The following is a 7,877-nucleotide window of genomic DNA, read 5'->3' on the forward strand; positions in this document are numbered from 1 at the left end:
CAAGATTTAAAGGTTAACTAATGGCCAGTATAGTATTGTGTTAGATCAATGAAAGATCATTGTTGAGTAATTGATAGACTACCTGTAACAGTGTCTGGGAATTATTTTAATCATGGATCTATGGTAAAGTACATTTTTGTAGTATTAGTGTGTTTGTGGTGGTGATGGGTGTTTATTAAAAAAAAATTATGTAACCTATATGTAAGTTTTCTCCACTGTGCCCTGTTGGCAGTAACGTTACTCTGGAAGACATTAAAATGCAGGTTGGGTTTCATTTTTTGAACCTGAAGTTGATATTCAGCTTCCTAGGTGTGTGGCTCTGTATTCTCTCCCTCTCTCTCTAAGACCAATACATTCTTCAGGGTAAGAGGATTTCTGAATTAGTCACACAAATTTACTTAAACATCCCTTCTCCCACATTTTCTCTTACCCTAAACAAACCAAAACAGCTGTCCTTGAGTATGTATCACACTCATTCTGAAGTTGGTAGAATCCTGCCTGTAGCTGAATCCTGTCTAAATATAATCTTTGAATTCCCTAGCTTATGCCTCTCTCCTAACCTGTGATATAGGATCATGAGGAATGCTTGTGAAAGCGAGAACTTCAGATTAATATCTGCTTTTAGGAAATTTGTTTTTTATTTTTATGAAATACTGTGGCTTGGTTTGTTTATTTAATCTTGTGATGCTTGCTGTGCAACTTCAAATGTTTGACTTCTTTACAAAGATGCTCTCTCGGCACGGGGACTAGTTGTAGGGTAACCATATGTCCTGGTTTGGCTGGGACAGTCTTGGATTTTGGAGTCCGGACCTGGTCGGCTAGCAAAAATTTAAAATGAGCACCCTGGGTGCAGGGCATAATTTAGTGGAGAGGTGAAGCAGCACAAACTGTGAAATAGGAAGCCCTAGAAGACATCAAAATTGCCCTAGAATAGTTTAGCTTAATTAGTGAAATGACCATTAAAAAGGGGAGATTGTTAACACCTCTGAAGTAAAGAACAATGGGTCATTAACAGGACACTGATTCCCCTCCATGCTTGAATAGTAAGACTAGAGCTGCCCTGCCCTTGTCTCTGCTTGCAGTAGCACTGCTGACCAGAGGTTGGGGGCAGTGTCCCAGATTTCAAATTGTCCCATACAGTCACCTTGGATTAGGGTATTCAAGGAGAATAGGGCAGTCTTATCTACTGAACCCTTATTGAGTGTGGCTAAAGAGCACATTCCACATCCATGGCCATTGTTCTGTCTCTTCCTTTTGGAATATTCAGTGTAAGTGACACCATCACTTATGTTGTGTCAGGATTGGTGGCAGTTTTAAGAGTGTACATTACGGATTATATAGGATGGCTTGGGTAGGGATGATTCTGCATCCAGCAGCAAGTTGAACTAGATGACCTCTGGAGGTCATTCTCTATAATCACAGATCTTATTCTCCAGAATAACCTACCGTTTTCATGGTGTCATTGTAGCTCTGCCCCAAGATACATTTCATGTACCACAAAGAATCAGGCAATGAATGACTGGTTTAGTAATATAATGGAAGTTATGGCAGAGTGCCTTCTGCTTAGGGCCTTCTTTTCAAGTTGGCTGAAGCTAGAAATTGTACAGACTGTATTATGCACTATCAAGAACCATGAACATTTGAACAGGTTTACCTAGGCAACACAGTATATATGCTAAAGAGGTTGCTTGAATATAGAACCTGTTTATTCCAAATGTCTGTGAGGTTATTGTTGTTTGGGACAGTGGAAGGTCAGCAAAAGCAGAACAAATAAACCAGGTGACACTGGAAATAGTTGAAAAAGGAATAGATGAGTAATCCTTAGCTTCTTAGAGAGAAAGTATTGGACATGAGAAGGAAAGAGAGAGGTTTTGGATGAGGGGACCTGGTTTAGTTGCAGGGAAGATAAAGAGAAAAGGCAAACCATTTTCCTGCCTGCTGGAAAACATTTGGACCCCCCTCAAGGAAGGGTGAACTAGAGTGATAGGCTTTGCATTTAGGAAGTTTTATTTTTCTGAAGATGTGTATTGTTTTGCATTGTTTTGCATACTGCATCCATTAAGTAAAAAAGCAACAATGTGTTCAGAAACTCTGGGTAAAGCCTCTCTGTAAGTAGCTGTCAGCATATATCTAATAACTGGCTTCTGAGGAATTATATTAGAATTAGATTAAATAATGTAATTAATTAAACAATTTAAACTGGGAAATAGCAGGAGGCTGAAGTAGTAGGTTGTGAGGACAGGTTTTTGGAATCTGTGGGAGGAAGAGGGAGGTCCCTGCTGCTAAAAGTGGGGTCCTGGATCAAGGGTGTACACCCAGAAAGTGTGCTTGGACTGTGTTCAGACTTAAAAGCTTGTGGATCCAGTGACTGGTCCCTGGCAGGTCTGGTGAGTAGTCAAGACCGGGGTACTTAGGTTCTTTCACAGCTTTGAAAATTATAGTACTGCTTAAAGTATACTCTTAAATCTTTGGAGCCATTGGCTTGGGTTCTTGTGTAATGGTAAGATCTGATTTCTCTTAAAAATTTTGTGGTAAGACATTATAACTTCTATTTGCATGTATGTTTAATTATGTATTGTAAATTACTTCTTTTATAGTTCTTACAGCATTGCATTGTTTACTAATAAGAAACTTACTGTGGAAACCAAATCTCTGCCCTATTTTAGTTTATTGTGACAAAAACTATGTGCACAAACAACTGGTAAGACAATTTATATGGGCGGATGATCTAGTAAGTTATTATGTTTCCTTTCCCCCTTTTAGATTATTTAATTTTAGTGTCAAAAAGCAAGTAAGTATAAACCAGGGGTTGGCAGCCTATGGCCATGCTGATCTGACGCAGAGAATCTGCGACATGCAGCTGTATCATGCCTCCTATTCCCCTCAATAATGTTTGCCTCCACTCCATAGCTCTCCCTGCTTCTTTCTTATGCCTGTGCTTACCATTACAGAAAAATATGCCCCTGCCTGTTGCCATTGTGGATGGGGGATTGGTGGTGAGAGTAAGCATAGTTGGCTTAGGTGCTCCTGGTCTGGAGGCTTGCGCTTCATGGCAGGGAGCTGGGTCATAAGTGGCAACTTGCTGTGGCAAAAGGTGACTGACTCCTGCTATAAACCATAGTGTAAATAAGAGTGTACAGACCTGTACAGCACATACAGGTTGATATTAGGGCTGTGCAAAGCTTTGGGTGGTGATTCAATTCGGAGAAGATTTGGTTCAATTTAGTGGCTGAATCTCTGAATCCTAATCAAATCGGGGACCAATATAAAGGTCTGAATCGATTCAAAGCTCTCTGAATTTCCGGAAAAGATTTGGAGAGCTTAGATTTGGACAGTCCCCGGTGGATGCAGCAGGGAGCTGCAGCCAGACTCCGAGCTAGTAAGTACTAGGGGCTGGGGAGAGGACCATGGGGGGCCCCCTGCCAGCCCCAATCCCCTGCCCGCTCCCCCAGCCCCCTCACGAGTGCCCCACCTGGCCAGCTCTGGCCCTTTAAGAAAAAAATACCCAAAAATGGAGAAAAGCCCCAGGGCTCACCAGTCCTGCAGTGGCCTTGGGGCTTCAGGGGGCTGAAGCAGAGCCTCGCAAGTGGCGCAGGGCAGCGGGGGGCAGCGGTAATTGCCCCCTGCCAGCAGGAACGGTGAGTGCAGGGCTTTTCTCAGTTTATTTTTTCTTGAAGGGCCAGAGCTGGCCTGGGCAAGGCACCCATGGTGGGGCTGGGGGAGCAAAGGGGGGGTCAGGGGACTCATGCAGAGCCCCCCATGCAGCATTGCCCCCCGCCCCCCCCCGCCTGGGGCTTTTTTTCCAAAGATCCGGGAGCTGGGGCAGCCATTGCCAGGCTGTGGGGGATGGGCCTGGCTGATTCAGAGATTCAATTAATCGAATTTGGCTGAATCGATTTGGGACAGTGATTTGAATCACTGAATGGAATCACTGTCCCCCAAATCAGCCGAAACCGAATCCGAAGCGAATACTAGCCGCTTCGTACCAGCCTGGTTGATATACCAATACAAGAGATATGGAGAGTAAGCCAGAGGGGTAGGAGTCATACTTATGCCTTCATTGACCTAGTGGAGACTTGATGGGATGATTAACCTGACTAAACTATAGATAGAGAAGGGTATAGCTTGACAGATACAGGATAGATAGGGAGAGAAAAGGAAGGTCAGTGTCCTAGTGATACCTTCTACATCCAGGATGTAGACCAGAAGTGCTTAACTTGTGGCCTTTAGCCCATTTAGCTGCATCATCCAGTCCATGGGCCACACCATGAGTCTGGAAATTTGGTGGCAAGAGAGCAGTAGCAGCGTAATTTCCAGAGCCGTGGCAAATAACACTGCCACTGCTCCCCTGCTACCAAATTTCTGAACCCATGGAGTCTGGATGATACAGCCCTGCATATTAGATCATGCTGTGGTCAGTCCTGGTGCCTGGGGTTGTACCAGTATTCAGGTCCAGTGGCAGCCCGATCTGGCATGTGGGGCTGTCTTCTGGACCACAGGGTTCACCATAGGTTCAGAAATTTGGGTTGCATCATAGTCAGATGAGGCTGCACTAGCACATGAGTTTGGATCAGGTTGCACTGTGGATATGGCCTGTGGACTGGCTCCACATCCCTCATCCAGCCTGCAGGGCCAAAGAGGTTGAGCACCAGTGTTGTAGACACTTGTTTTAATGTCCAAAAATCTTTGGGTGAAGATAAAAAAGGCAGAAGAAGTAAAGAGTTTCCTTTTTGTGGGTTTGCTGCAGACCAAAAAGACCTTCACCTGATTTTTTCAGTTTGATGACAAACCAGGCAAAGCACAATACTCGGTGGCAATGATGGATTTTAATCACACAATAGTAAGACTTTAGTTATCTTTTGGGAATATGTAGAGAAGGACACAGGGGCCAAGTCCAAACAAACACGGACATTTGGTTCCCCAGGGACAAGTAGCAGCAGTGCACCTTATGCCGCAGCTACTTGTTCCCGGGGAATGCCTGTGCCACGCCTGCTTTGGCACGTGGCAAGTTACCCTGGGGGCAGTAGCAGAGGCTGGGGCCAGCACTGTGCTGGCCCCAGCAGCCTTTCTTTGTGTCCTGGGCACCTCCTGGGGCTGTGGCAGTGGCGATCCTGCTGTGCAGAGCCTGGCTGGCAGCTGCAGCGCAGCTCTGGATGGCCCAGTTCCATTTTTCAGCGGCACGTGCTGCCCGTGCCTGCGCTTCTCGGTTTTTTTTCCCATGGGGTTTTTAGATCCCTGAATATCCCTTGCAGCACGGAGAATACCTGATTGTGTGTTATGTGGTGCCATGTACTGCATAGCTGTGCTTGTCTGGATGTGCCCAGGTTGTCCAGCCAGTATTTAGATTTAGTTAGCTTTCTTTGATTTTTGATGGAGAAAATGGAGAAAGGAACTAAAGGAGAGGCTCTTCTAAATTTTCGTTTTGGCCAATGAGAAGGAACTGGTTGAGTATGTGAATTCAAAAGGCAACTTGGAAGATGTGATAATTACATGACAGAGTCTATGATTCCTAGGAAGGGGAAGGAGGGAGAATAGCAAAATAAAGACAGTAGGCTGCAGGAAAGCAGACTTCAATAAATTCAGAAAATTGTAGAAAAAATTACATGGCAAGCAAGCATAAAGGAGAAAGGAATGCAAGATAGCTGTAGTTTCTAAAAGAAATAATAATAGGGGTAGAAGAGCAAATTTTCCCTGTGTAAAGGAAAGATAAGTGTAGTAAAATTAAAGCAAAAACATGATTAAAGCATAAACACTCAAAGAACCTGAAAAGAAAGAATTGTTCAGAAAGTGGAAAAAGGTCAAATTACTAAGGATGCATATAAAGGTATAGCAAGGTATATAGAAACAAAATTACTAAGTCATTGCAGAAAGCAGGAGAGGTGAAAAGTAACAAGAACGCATTCTATACATGTGTTAGTAGTGAGAGGAATCAAAAGGAAGAGTTGGCTGAAGGCCAATAACAGGCAATGTTGATGTTTAAGTTTTTTTTCTTTCATTTGTTTCCCCTCAAAGGTTATCTTTGATCACGTGGCTAACGCAAGTAGTATAAGTAATACCAATCAAGTGCTTGGGTTGGAATAGGGAAATAGGTTAGAGACTATGTAGAAAAGTTTCCAAATTAAGTTGTCTATAAAGTATTATTGATAGAACTGACTAAAATAGTCCTAAAGCCATTAGGAATAATCTCTGAAATCTTGTAGACAGGAAAGATCCTAGACTGGAAAAGAGTGCCAATCTGCCAAAGGGTGTTCTGGGGGCCAATAGTAAAACCAGATGAAAAAAAAGAATTAGGCAGATTTAAGGAACTAAATGGCAACCTCCGGCCGCTGCACACTGGGCTTGGGCTTCAAGAACCTTGACCTGCTGCCTCTGCCCCTGCTTTCTGGGATTCAGCCCCTGGTGCCACCCTCTCCTCACCCCTTCAACCTGATATTGGGGTCTGGCATTGCCCCACCTGGCCCTGAATCCTGGGCGTCAATCCAATGTACAAGGTCTGGGTCTTCCCACAGGCCTGAAAATTTGGCAGCAGGGGAATGGTTCCAACGTTCCCCTGCCACCGAATTTCTGGACCTGTGGGGATGCTCGTGGGCTAGATGTCATGATGCCATGGGTTAGATTTGGCTTATGGGCCAAGGTTTGAACACCTGTGATCGAGGGAAAGCTGCTGTAAAGTTGCTGCGTATCTGGTTGGGAAATTGCATTCAAAGAATGCTTATCACTGACTTCAAACTGGAAATGTGCATCAGTGGGATGCTATTGAGTTCTGTCTAACACTGCTTGTTACTTTAAATGGTGGCTTGGATGATGTACACCTGTATTTGTAGGTGACACCTAGCAGGGAGGGTTTGGAAGACTCCTTGAGGACTGGACACAATTTCAGAATTACCTTACCAAACTGGAGAATAGAATGCAATTAAAGTGTGAAGTACTACACTTTGGTAAAATTAATCCAGTTCATAGAAATAAAATGGGGACTAACTGATTTGGCAGTTATTTGCCTCTAAAATAATTTGCTTATCTAAACTAGGTCTCCTAGCATGAGGGCGGTGGAAAGCTTCTTAAAATGATAATGTAATGTAGAACAGAGTAAGTCTATTGGTTGCACTTGTTCTGTAGATTGCATAATATGTATATAGGAATCTCTTCAAATTAGTTGCTTACATGGGTTAAAAGTAAACACTTTTCAAGGCAGAGCCTCGAGGACCACATTGGTAACCACAAGCAGCATGCAGTGACAGTTGCTGCCACTCTTAGTTACCTTGGCTGCTTCTTCTTGTGACAGGTGTCTTGTGAAATCCTTGACCCCCTGGTTTTACTGATTATGCTGTCACTAACAGTGCAGGAATTAATGTTACCTGTACACTGTTTTCATGTGAACTCATCCTTGTCCCTTCAATAGGTCTCAACCAGCAACATTAGAATTTAAGCATTACTGGAGTATTGACCAGTTTCCAAGTAATCCAGATGCAGATTTAAATATTACTCATTTGTTTTAAAGGAATAAGATTTATCTGAATGCTGGTAAGGCAAGGTCCTGATAAATAAGGAGAAGGCAATACATCTACAATAGAGGAATGAAATTATTTGCTTGTGCACATTAAGATTCCCTTTAAAAAAAAAAAAAAAGACCTAAACTTCTCTCTGCCCCTTAATCCTTCAGAAAAATCTCAGTGGAATTACTGTCTATGTGCAGATACCTGTACTAGCAGCTAGAAAATATATAAGAAAATTATATTTTGCTTGTCTTATCAGTCTTTATGTGTTATGATGCTGTGTCAGATTTAGGACCTACAACAATTTACATTTACATTACATTTAAATTTACATTTTAGAACAATTAAAATACATGAACTGTTGAAATAACAGAGTACATGTCA

General features: G+C 43.0%; 1 protein-coding gene across 4 annotated transcripts in view; it reads left to right on the plus strand.

The window, feature by feature from the left end:
- Positions 1-7,877, plus strand: part of ACSS3 (acyl-CoA synthetase short chain family member 3) — a 103,299-nt gene that overhangs the window by 15,808 nt on the left and 79,614 nt on the right. The window lies entirely within an intron of this gene.

This window comes from Alligator sinensis, unplaced genomic scaffold (genome assembly GCF_000455745.1).
Source record: "Alligator sinensis unplaced genomic scaffold, ASM45574v1 scaffold672_1, whole genome shotgun sequence".
NCBI lineage: Eukaryota > Metazoa > Chordata > Crocodylia > Alligatoridae > Alligator > Alligator sinensis.